Source organism: Astatotilapia calliptera, chromosome 4 (genome assembly GCF_900246225.1).
Source record: "Astatotilapia calliptera chromosome 4, fAstCal1.2, whole genome shotgun sequence".
NCBI classification, from domain to species: Eukaryota; Metazoa; Chordata; class Actinopteri; order Cichliformes; family Cichlidae; genus Astatotilapia; species Astatotilapia calliptera.
The window spans coordinates 21934828-21947615 of NC_039305.1; the positions used below are offsets into that span (position 1 = coordinate 21934828).

At 43.7% G+C, this 12788-nt stretch overlaps 1 protein-coding gene across 1 annotated transcript in view; it reads right to left on the reverse strand.

Annotated features, from left to right (window-relative positions):
* The window catches only part of LOC113021058 (activating transcription factor 7-interacting protein 2), a 30825-nt gene extending 18555 nt beyond the window's left edge, over window positions 1–12270 (reverse strand). Inside the window, exon 1 of the mRNA XM_026165472.1 lies at window positions 12192–12270. The gene's annotated coding sequence lies outside the window, so the exon portion shown is untranslated. The remainder of the gene's footprint in view (window positions 1–12191) is intronic.
* Window positions 12271–12788: the final 518 nt, after the last annotated feature.

A 12788-nucleotide genomic window follows, 5' to 3' on the forward strand; every position in this document is an offset into this window, starting at 1 on the left:
CCAACGTGGAGACAGACATAAAGAGACGCTGTACACACAGTCACACTCCCCAAGCGTACTCTACAAACCGGGTCTAGGTACCCTTGCCCCTGGAGGGGGGAACTGCACCCAGACCCAGGTGGTGTTACCCTTTTCCCTGCGGTGGGGAGAGGCAGACCACCCCGACTCCGTAGCAGCAGGGAGGCCCCACACTCCAGACCGCAGTCGGACGGCCAACTCCTCCTAGCCCTCCCGCTCCAGCAGGCCGCAGAGAATGGGGGTGGGAAAAGACTCCAAACCTCCCTCCACCCGCTCATTGTAGTGTTGATGCATGTGTGTTCTAAGGTGCAATTAAAACCCAGGAGGGCATGGAGCTACCTGCCAAGGAGCAGCAGGTAAGCGCATAGTCCCTCCTGATAGCCCTCAATGTCTAAGTGTATTTAAAATTGAGCCTCCTCTACACCCTGGTGACATACCCCTACTCCAAGGCCCTGCATGTGTGGGTGGTTGTGGTGGAGCAGGAAGAGGGAGGCAGCTGGAGATGGGGAGGGAAGGAAGGGAGGGGCAAGTAACCCCTCCCTGGGGCCAGCTCCCCCGCTGACCCCAGTAGGCACTCTCACACTCCGCGACCCACCAGGGAAAGGCGGCCAGCGGGGGAGCTGGCCCCTGCTGCTACGGAGTCAGGGTGGTCTGCCTCTCCCCACCGCAGGGAAAAGGGTAACACCACCTGGGTCTGGGTGCAGTTCCCCCTGTCATGATTCGAGTTTTGAGGAGAAGACAAACGACTGCATGGTCTCAGTAGATGTCAGAATAGTGATTTTATTATACATATGTACATATGTATAATATTATGTACATATGTACATATTATACATATGTACAAGTACCTCGGGCTGTGGGTGGACAATAAACTGGACTGGTCATGCAACACAGAGTACCTGTATAAAAAAGCCCAAAGCCGACTGTACTTCCTCAGGAGGCTGAGGTCTTTTAACATCTGCAGGAAGCTCCTGAGGATGTTTTACCAGTCGGTGGTTGCTGGAGTACTTTTCTATGCTGTGGTGTGCTGGGGGAGCAGCACAGCAAAGAAGGACTCATCCAGGCTGGAGAAACTGATCAGGAGGGCTAGCTCTGTGGTCGGCATGAAGCTGGACACTCTGGTGACAGTGGCAGAGAAAAGGACATTAAAGAAACTGATGGACATTATGGACAATGCCAGGCATCCTCTGCACACGGCCATTAACAACCAGAAGAGTCTGTTCAGTGACAGGTTGCTTCTCCCAAAGACAAGAACTAACAGACTTAAAAACTCCTTTGTCCCACACGCCATCAGACTGTTTAACTCCTCTCTGGAGGGGAGAGGGAGGGGAAACAGGAGGACAAAGGAGGGAACAACTAAGCTGTAGTGCCTCTTCACCTCACTGTGCAATACCTTTTGTGCAATACTTTTGTAAATAGTCAACGGTGCAATAGACTCAATACTTGAAATGTGCAATTCACTTGTATTTTTATTTTTATTCCTATTTATTCTATTTATCCCCTTTGTATATTTTATTTATATTGTCTCTGTATTTATATATATGTGTGTGTGTATAACTCTGTAACTTCTGTCGGTGCTGTGCTTTTTTGGAAATCGAATTTCCCAGAGGAACCCACCCGAGGGATTAATAAAGTTCTATCTTATCTTATCTTATCTTATCTTATATGGGGAAGATGAGCATCACAAGCCTCTAAGAGCCGATCTCCCTCGAACAATCACTTCCCAAGGCTTTTATTGCAATGATGCCGTCAAGTCACATGATAAGTATCAGTCAGTTCTCAGAACTCAGGAAGTTCCCTCCAAAAGTTCACCTTATATGGCCTCCAGATGTTTCCACTCAGCCCAGCACTCAGAGACAACAGTGTGTGTGTGGTGTGTATCTCTATTCGTGTCTATTGTGTGTGTATGTCAAACAGAGAGCATGTCCTGAGCCGACCCCACAGTTCTCCATGAGTGTGTGCGTGTCCTACATGACTATGTAAGTGCGTGTAGTGTGGACTTAAATATGTGTACTCTGTGTAATTGTGGGTTTAGGCCAAAGAAAGTTGAGTGTCCTTATCTGACTTACTGGGTCCGCCTGGAGCTACAGCTATTGCTGGTAGAGAATTACCTTGTAGCCGATTTACTAAGAATGATATGATGAATGATACAATGATATATTGCTGATAAACTGATGCAGACTAATGAAGTAATAATGAAATAATAACAGTGCATGTAAATGATATCAGTGAGATTAAAATAACATACTTTATCCTATCAACTCCTTTGAAACAATGTAAGACATTCAACATAATACAGGTCAATCCAACAGATCTAATGATTTTCACACTCTTTAAAGTCAGAGGTCTAAGGCAAACTAAAACTACATACTGATCACCCCCTCTATATTAAGGGTATAATATGATCTACAACAGTATCCTAATGCAACTACTTTGATCTCACATATAAGGTAACATATGATAACAAAATAATCTCACACCCCCTCCAGGGGCAAGGGTACCTAGACCCGGTTTGTAGAGTACGCTTGGGGAGTGTGACTGTGTGTACAGCGTCTCTTTATGTCTGTCTCCACGTTGGTTGAGTGTGGAGCGAGTGCATATGAGAGCATGAGGGGGGGAATGGATGTTTGTGTCTGTGTGTGCCTGTATGTCTGTGTCTATATGTCAGGTTGGGTATCAGACGCCACCTCTCTGGGGACACCTCAGGCCCTCCAAGGTTTGGAGGCCTATCTCCACCCACCACCACTTCCCCTGCCAGTGGCGGACTCCCTCAGGTGTCGGTGCGTTGGTGGTTCTTTGTGTCTGGGGGTGGGCGTCCAGGTACACACCGGCTCACTCCTTGGCGGCCGCTTGTCGGGGCCTGGAGCCTGGGGCTCGCTCGGGCCCCTTCGGAGGTGGGGTGCCCCCGGCCTCTCGGCCTGGGGCTCGGTCACTCAGGCGCAGCTGGGGGCCGGCGGAGCTCATGGGCGCGTCACTGCAACTCCCCCTGGCTTCTGCTCCGCGGCTGCTGAGTGGACCCTCATCTGGGACTCTCCTCAGCTCTTACTGGAACAGTGGCGCGGCTGCCCCTCTGTTGGTCTTCCATGGTCTCTTGTGTTCTGGGGGCCTCTGGATGTCTAGAGTTTTGATCTCCTCCATACCCGCTTCACACCCTGGAGGACGGGGCTGTGGCCCCCCACACTCCCTAGCAGATCATTACATGGAGAAACCTTTGGAATACAAGCGCGCTGATCCACACAGGTATACACACAGGTGTTCACTGCTCGTAGACCCAAATTACACCTTTCTTGGCTGCTACTTCGAAGCACATCTGTCCTGCGTGCTGCACAACAACATTGAATATTTAGTATTTACTGCTGTTTACACTTAGCTAGGTTAATGCGATGGTGTTGTGTTTAGTATGTTGCTTTGTTTTTGTTTGTTTTTTTGTTTTTTTTTGCTTGTTTTCTATTCTTCTCTCAACAGGTGATCCAGGAGATTTTTTTTCTCCCCCCCTTTCTCACTGTCCCTCTCCCCTTCTGTTTTTCCTTTCCTTCCTCTTTCTTTCTCCCTTTCCTATCCCTCACTCATGTCTGTCCCGTCTGTAACATCTGAAAATAAAATATAATAAATAATAAAAACAAAGATCGACCAAATGGACCAATACAGCAATGCCACGATGATCCATTTGGCAAAGTAAATCCATTGGGTATCCTTGTTGGTCTTCAGACAACAATTCTGATGGCTAAAGAACCAAATGGGACAGGCAGGAAAAAAAAAAAAAAAAAAAAAAAGAACAGAGGCGGGGGTTTACGACACCAACTCTCTGCCATCTATAATCCAGTTTTGAGATCCCTTCCCAGACGCCTTAACGCCCACTCACATCCTGGGCCATCTGACCTCAGGAATTCGCATGATAAGGTGGGGCCAGGTTTCACAATGAACACACCCGAAACTCTGGCTGATTGGGACCCACGCCCAGTTTCCCACCTTGGCTCAGGCGATTAGAGGATCATCAGGGGGTCCTTTTGTCCCTCTGTGGGGGGGGTCACTCCCACTAGGTTTATATCTGGGACTCTCCACCATTTGACCTTAGAACTGAAGAAGCTTCTCGGATGAGAGGTGAAACGTCTTCAAGCAACTTAAAGAAGTCCAGATGCTTTTCTTTGCAAGCTCCTTTGACTACGATGACCTGGATGACTGAGAACCTTCACAGAGATAAAGTTTGTGGTTTTTTTTTCCATTGTTTAAGCACTGCTTCCAGCCAAGAGTGATACCATATATGCCCCATAGCTGCAGAAAAGGCTAACATTGTTATCTTTTTACAATAAAACAGCTAAACATGAGAGGTTTTTGGACAAAGTGTGTGTTCTCCATTCTTTAAGCACCGGTTCGAGCACAGTTTAAGCACCGGCACCGTTTCAAAAGTACCGGTTTGGTACTGGTATCGGATAAAACCTAAACCATACCCATCCCTACTGAAGACATGACAGAGAGCATCATCTCAAAGATTAGAGCAAGCGTCACTCCAGAGCACTTTTTTTTTTAAATTAAATACTAGTAGCACTTTAATATGTATTACCTGACATTTGATATTGAGTAATCCTTTAATATTTTTTTGGGAACGCAGGCATCTGTTTAAAGAAAATGGATTTAATTTTAACAAGTCAGGGGTGAAACTGTTCACCTCCAACTTGTTTTATTCCATACGTCATTCATCTGTGCTTGGTGCCAAGGATGAGATAAACGAGGAGTTATCTCATAAAGAGGAACAAACAGTACTCCAAGAACAGACAAAGCCCAGCAGAAACCTTGAGGAGCAGCTCCATCTGCCCCCACCCGGGAAGAGCCTCAGAAAGGAGAGACATCTGAGGCAAGAAGAGGGGTCCCTATTTGCCTCCAACTCTCTCAACAACACCAACGACCAGGACCAGGACCAGGGACCACGATCTTCCCCAGTCCCCCAAACCCCTGACAGGCCATCACCCCCATCACCCTCCTCCCCCTCCCTTTCTCCCTCCTCCCCACACCTGAAATTCACTGAGGAGATGATGGAGCAGGTCAATGCTGGGCTCAGATCTACCCCCCCGACCCAATCCCTTTTTGTCCCCCATAAACCCCCCACCAGAGCAGCCAAAGGTTCGCCATTGAGCCCCACCCTCAACAGAGCGATTGAAGTCACATTGCCCAGCCACGCCCCCCTTAGTTCCTCCTTACCACCTTCATGCTTTGTCTCTGCAGTCTGATGTGTGATGTGTGGAGGGTCCGAGCTGCAAGGATTATGGCAGTGGTGACTTTTTCCAGGAGAAGCTGGGACCCTGTTTACTAGAAGGTTTTAAAATCTCTGTACTTTCAGGTGACAGAAGGAGACATGTGGCCTGGTCAAAACACAGAGAGCTGCACTCTAAAAGATCTTTAAACATAGTAAACATACCTTGTGCCACAGACTGCTCCCAAACACGAGGGGACAAGTAATGCCTCTAAAACACTTAAGTTGGCTTTATTAAACGTTAGATCTTTAGCTGGGAAAACATTTTTAATTAATGATTTAATCACTGAGCACAGCCTTGATTTTATGTTTTTAACTGAAACTTGGTTGGACCAAAGTAACAGTGGAGCTGTTCTCATCGAGACGACCCCTCCTAACTACAGTTTTATCAGTGAGGCCAGGGTGAGCAGGAGAGGAGGAGGGGTTGCTGTCTTATTTAATGAATCATTTCAATGTAAGCAGCTATCTCCTGGAAGTTTTCAGTCTTTTGAATATGTGGCTTTACAGCTGAAGGCCCCATCCAAAATTGTGTTTCTTAATGTTTACAGGCCTCCCAAATACTGCACAGACTTTTTTAATGACCTCAGTGAACTGCTGGCTGTGATCTGTGTTGATTTCGACTGTGTAATTATTGTTGGGGATTTTAACATCCATGTGAACAACCCTCAGGACAAAGGGACTAAAGACCAGAGTAACACTCTGGGCAACTTTGGGCTGACTCAGCATGTAACAGAGGCCACACATGATAGAGGACACACTCTTGACCTACTGATCTCCAAGAGCCTGAGCATTTCAAACATTACTGTGTCTGATGTGGGCCTGTCTGATCATTACTGTGTTTTCTTTGAAAGTAAAATCTCAGCCCACACAAATATATCAACAGCAGTGATCACAAAACGGTGTATAACTGAAGACAGTAGTGAGATCTTTAACCAGGTCTTCCCATTAACACCTGGGCCCTATTTCAGGAAGCCGGTTTAGAAAACTCAGAGTGGAAAAACGATACTCAGGTTTGAGTAACCCCGAACTGTCCAACTCGGAATATTCGGTTTCAGAAAGGCTGATAACAATTAGTTCAATCAACGCGGAGTTGCTTTAACCCCAAATTAAGCGCGCGCACGAGGATACATAAAGCCCTGATTAGTGGAGCACAGATTAAGCGAGTCACCATGGAGACGAAGGGAAAGAAGGCGCGGTCAATGTATTTTACAGCGCTTGAGGCCGAAATTCTGATGGGAGCATATGCCGATAACATGCAAATTTTGCAGAAAAAAAGTAACACAGCCTCAGCTGCAAAAGAAAGGGAGCATGCATGGCAAAACATAGCCGACAGAGTCAATGCGTGAGTGTTAATTTAAACATTGATCTAGGGATTTCCACCCATTTAACACGTTATTTTATTATTTTTTATTTTTTATTTCATACATTTGATTTTGTGATGTGATGTGAGCGCAGGTGCAACCCAACAGGCCCCAAACGTTCCTGGCAGCAAGTAAAAATGAAATATAAAAATATAGTCCAAACAGGTAAGGTGTAATTGTATTATGAGCCATAGTGCTTGGTCTGTTTGTCCGATGTAAATCAATTGCAGTTAGAGGCTACATTAATTACCTCTCTGTAAGCACTTATTGAAATTATCTGAGCACATTACAAGTACATATTTGCTTACTCTGTATGCTCAAATGTGACCCATTATGGCCACTAGAAAAAAAGCGGAGGCCCGAAAAACAGGTGGGGGTCCTCCACCACCACCACTCACAGAGCCTGGCCACTTGGCTTCCACATTTGTGATAATGTTGGCAGCATCACATATGATCTTCACAGTGCAGAGAACGCAAATTAGCATCCATTACTAATAATGAAATAATTTGTTAGTTTGAAATGCTACAGGGAACTATGTACCTGTACATTAATGCTGTGGAAAGACTTCCTGTTCACATAGTCTCCTTCATTTACTGAAGGAGCAATGATTGGAATGTGAGTGCCATCTATACAGCCAATCACGCCTGGGAACCGTGAAAATAAATGTAAAATTTAAGTAGTAGTTCAAGTATCACCATATCATGAATTAAGTTTTGTTCATCCTGCTACCTGCAATTTTGTGGAATCCCTCTTTGATGAATCTTGTGGGTCTATGACCGGGGAACACCACAAACGAGTACAGGAGACGTTTCAGTGCAACTGTAACATTCCTGACTGCCCGACAGACGGTAGCCTTGGAAACGTGCTCAGCGTCACCAATATTATACAGAAAGCTCCCGTTTGCAAAAAACCGAAGTGCGATACAAATAATATGTACAGAACTGAGAGGATGTCCACGATGTGTCACATGAGCAATATTAGGCCTGAGGATGTTATTCAAATAAATTGTAGATTGTGCTGAAAAACAGTAACGTTCACACAGGAAATCATCAGGAAATGATAAAATGTCCGAACGCGCTCTAATCACTCTCTCCCGGCGGAGAGCTCTGCGGAGAATTTGGGCTTCAACATCTACTGGCTCTTCAAGGAAGGGACACGCCATGTCTGACACTTCCTACAGTCAGGTTTCCGACAAAGAGGCGGAGAACATCAGGGTTAGTTGAAGTAAACCTGCTAGGGGGCAGGTTAGCTTCACGGAGTGTGTCGTCATAGTAACTCACTCAGAATTAATCTAAACTCGCTTTGTGAAACCGAAAACCCAGAGTTTTCGTTAACTAAGGGTATACTTACTCAGAGTTTGCACTAAACCGGCTTCCTGAAATAGGGCCCTGACCTGTCCAGAGGTTCAGTCAATGAGCTCGTCAATAGCTTCAATTTAAAAATGTTAAATGTAATGGATACAATTGCTCCCATTAAGGTGAAGGTTATCTCTGGAAGGAAAAAGTCTCCATGGAGAAACTCCACACTAGTGAAAAATGAAAAAAGAGAGTGTAGGAAAGCTGAGCGCAGAGGGAGAAAAACAAACCTCCAGGTTCACTATGACATCTATAAAGAGAAACTTCACAATTATAATTTACAACTGAGGAGTGCAAGAAGGTCCTACTTCTCTGACATCATCACTAAAAACAGCCATAATGCTCGGGTCTTATTTTCTACAGTTGACAGGCTAACAAACCCCCCTGTGTCAGTGGCAGCTGAACTTCATTCAACCATGGCCTGCAATGACTTTGCCAAATTCTTCACAGACAAAATCCAAAAGATTAGACAAGCAATTGGTACATCAACAGCAGATCCAGACTATGTACTGTGTCCACCGAAAAACTGTTTAAACACCATGAAACAGTTTGACCCTATTAACAGCAAAGACCTGGAGGACATCTTAGGTCAACTGAACTCCTCCTCCTGCTGTTTAGATGTCCTGCCAACAAGTTTTTTCAAAAAGGTCTCAAAGACTTTAGAGTCAGACCTATTACAGATTGTCAACTTTTCTTTAATATCAGGTGTGTTTCCGGAACCACTAAAAACTGCTGTAATCAAACCTATACTGAAAAAGGACAATCTTGACAAGACACAAATGAACAACTACAGGCCGATCTCAAATCTCCCATTTTTAAGTAAGATCATTGAAAAAGCAGTTTCTCAACAGCTCAGTTACTTCTTAAAACAGAATAACTGCTATGATGCCTTCCAGTCAGGTTTTAGACAGAACCACAGCACTGAAACCGCTCTGACCAAAGTGTTTAATGACATATGTCTGAATACAGACAGTGGAAAAATGTCAGTCCTAGTTTTACTGGATCTCAGTGCAGCATTTGATACAGTTGACCACAACATATTACTCAAACGACTGGAGAACTGGGCAGGTCTTTCAGGAACTGTACTGAACTGGTTCAAAACATACTTAGAAAACAGGAAATACTTTGTATCAATAGGTAACTTCACATCTGAGCAGACAAGTATCACATGTGGAGTTCCCCAAGGTTCAATCTTGGGACCCCCTCTGTTTAACATTTACATGCTCCCACTTGCACAGATTATAAAGAACAACAAAATAAACTACCACAGCTATGCAGATGACACACAAATATATACCACAATGTCACCAGGAGACCGAGGCCCTGTACAGGCTCTTGGTAAATGCATTGAGGAAATTAATGACTGGTTGTGCCACAATTTTCTCCAGCTAAACAAAAACAAAACTGAGGTAATAGTCTTTGGCGCCAAAGAAAAACGATTACAGGTCACCAGAGAACTTCAACCTATACACCTAAAAACCACAAACCAGGCGAGAAATTTGGGTGTAGTGATGGATGCAGACCTAAACTTAGAAAAACACATTAAGACAATAACAAAGTCAGCTTACTATCACCTCAAAAATATATCAAGAATAAAAGATCTGATGTCTCAACAGGACCTGGAAAAACTAGTCCATGCATTCATCTTTAGTAGGCTTGATTACTGTAACAGCATCTTTACAGGTCTACCTAAAAAAAAAAATCAGTCAAACAACTACAGCTCATTCAGAACTCTGCGGCTCGAGTCCTCACTAAGACCAAAAAAGTGGACCACATCAGTCCAGGTCTGAGGTCTTTACACTGGCTGCCTGTCCGTCAGAGGATAGACTTTAAAGTCCTGATGCTGGCCTATAAAGCTCTGAATGGTTTAGGACCAAAATACATCAGTGACCTCCTGACCCAGTTTGAACCTTCCAGATCCCTCAGGTCATCTGGATCTGGTCTTTTATCAGTTCCCAGAGTCAGAACCAGACACGGAGAAGCGGCATTCAGCTTTTATGCTCCTTATATCTGGAACAAACTCCCAGAAAGCCTCAGATCAGCTGAAACACTCAGTTTATTTAAATCCAGGTTGAAGACTCACCTGTTCTCAGCTGCATTTAAATAAAGCACCAAATCCACACTTTTAAGCTTAAATTTCAAAACTAACATTTTAACTACTGATTTTATCTATTGTTCTGATTTTATCTGTTTTGATTTTATATACTGTTTTGTTTGTTTGTTTGTTAATTAGTTAGTTTGTTTGTTTGCTTGTTTTAATCAATTTTAAATCATGCTTTTTATTTGTTTTTGTTTCTAATGTCTGTGTAAAGCACTTTGAATCACCCTGTTGTTGAATTGTGCTATACAAATAAACTCGCCTTGCCTTGCCTATAGATTCATTTGATTATTTTTCAATTCATATGTTTCCTAGATCATTATTTTAATTTGCTCTGGGATGAGACGGAGTGATAATCACAAGAGGGCAGACTTGAGCACGTGAGGTATGGAGGCTAGAACACATTAGATAAGAGTTACTGAAATAATCGTTGACTAATCAAAGAGAAATTGGCAGATTAGTTGACTACCAAAGTAATATTTAGTTGTAGCCCTACTATTTATTACACCAACATTTGTTTAATGTGACAGACCTACACTCCTGTAAATTAAAAGGTCTCCGGGGTTAAATATGCAGCTTCTCTACACTCACAGAAAGGGGAATTATGAGGAGGTGTGCATTTTGCCAGGTTCACTACTAGCAAGCTTGGGCTAAATGTTTGACATCTATGATTAACAGGAAGGCAGTCCACCAATCAAAGCGCATTCAGGGATCTGAATCTTTTTGCATCAATACACTGGTGGCAAAACAAGCGGCAGGACAAGCAGTAGCTACACAAACAAGCCACAATTATTCCCAAAGCCATACTACTGCTGCTGAGGTTAACTCACTCATGAAGAAGCCACAGGAGCGCTTTTCAAATGCCAATCCAGCGTTCACTCAAGCACACTTCCTTGTCGTGCCTGTCGCCTATCGACTTGTGCAAAAGAAAAAAGAAAAAAAGCTTGCATTTCTTTAGTCTGGTGGAAGTTTGATCCTGTGGTGCTGACATGTTTTACTAAACCTACAGTGTCGAGAACGATTAGACAGCTATAATCAGTGTTGCCAACTTAGCGACTTTGTCGCTATATTTAGCGACTTTTTTTTTCTAAAAAGCGACTAGCGACAAATCTGGCGACTTTTTCTGGTGTGAAGGGAGACTTATTTATGACGACTTTTTGACGAGAAAGCGGGTATCGCCTTTACTCTCAACAAGCAGCGGTGCTGCCGTGGGCACCTCACCCGTGCCAAAGCGTTCACGGGCGGAGGATAGTCCTCCCCCAGCTGTTATCAGGGCAGGAGACGTTCACACCTGTGCGTCCAAACTGCAAATGAATCGCGCATGAGCGAAGCCGCTGCTCCCGCACTGATTGTAACGCAGTCAGTTCTTCCTTTACTGATATGCTGTTTTGTGGATCACAAGGTTTAAAACTACTTATAAACACACACACAAATTAATTCCACCAGAGTGCCAATCTCGGGTCACTTTTGCCAGTCCAGGCCCGGATAAAGGAGCAGGGTTGGAATTGAATCTAGCGACTTTTAGGACAATAAAAGACAATAGCGATTTTCCTTACTGAGGAGTTGGCAACACTGGCTATAATGTGCCAGTAACAACCGCCAATGCAGCTTTTTGGGGGGGGGGGGGGGGTTCACTCCTATTATGCTGCAAAATGTATTTAGAGTATTGGTTCTAGTTTCCCCAGTAAACCCGCTGAGTATGCAGTAATACAGCGCTGAGCTCGGTTAGAGCTGCCTGTGCTTGTCTCATGATACAGGAAGCTGCTCGTGTCTGTGAGGGCTCCGTTATTACTACTAATAATAATAATTACGAGCCATAATGTCATTTTCTTTGCACACAATGCTAACTTTTTTCACTCTTACGTAATGTTGGATAATTTAATGATGCTTTAAAAAGCAAACAAAAAAACACAGAACAATGAAACTGTTAAAAATGGATTAAACCCCTCGCTAACGTTTAGCTATTTGAAACCTCTGGAAACCAGTCTACTGGTTAACCATTAAAAAGCAACAGACTCGCTGTTTATAGACAGAAAGGGCCGCTATCATATCATGCCGTAGTTTCAAAACAGAGAGTTAAAAAATAAATGAGCGTTTATAGCTGCAGTACCTGAAATTGTGCTTGATTTCTTCTTAGCGTTCTTCGTCTTCTTCGTGTTCCTCTTATTGGTGGTTTGGAAAAACCGATTAGCGCCACCCACAGGATTAAACAGTACTGCAAATCAAGTGTAAACAAGCAATGAGTCTAGAAAATTATTCTTATCAACGTGTATGGATACAATAACAGGTCTCTAAATAGAAACATGATGTTAAACTTTAGTAAATTAATTGCAAATTGCAGTAATACATATGGTTCTACCCAGGTAATAACTGGAGGCGATTTTAACCTGGCACTTAACTCATGGCTTGACAGGCAACCACAGAGAGGGAAAGAACCAGAACACGATAGCATTATTTGTGATTTTTGTACAACAACTAATATGATGGATTATTGGAGGATGACAAACCCAAATACGAAGAAATACACTTGATTTAGTCCAACAAATAAAAACATATGTTCAAGACGAGATTATTGGCTTGTCTCTCAAACAGTATCATCATATGTTACTAAATGTGAAACCCAATCAACCCCACTTACTGATCATTGTCTGATAAGTCTCTCATCATCTCTACGTAAATAACAAAGATCTGCGAACTTATGGAAATT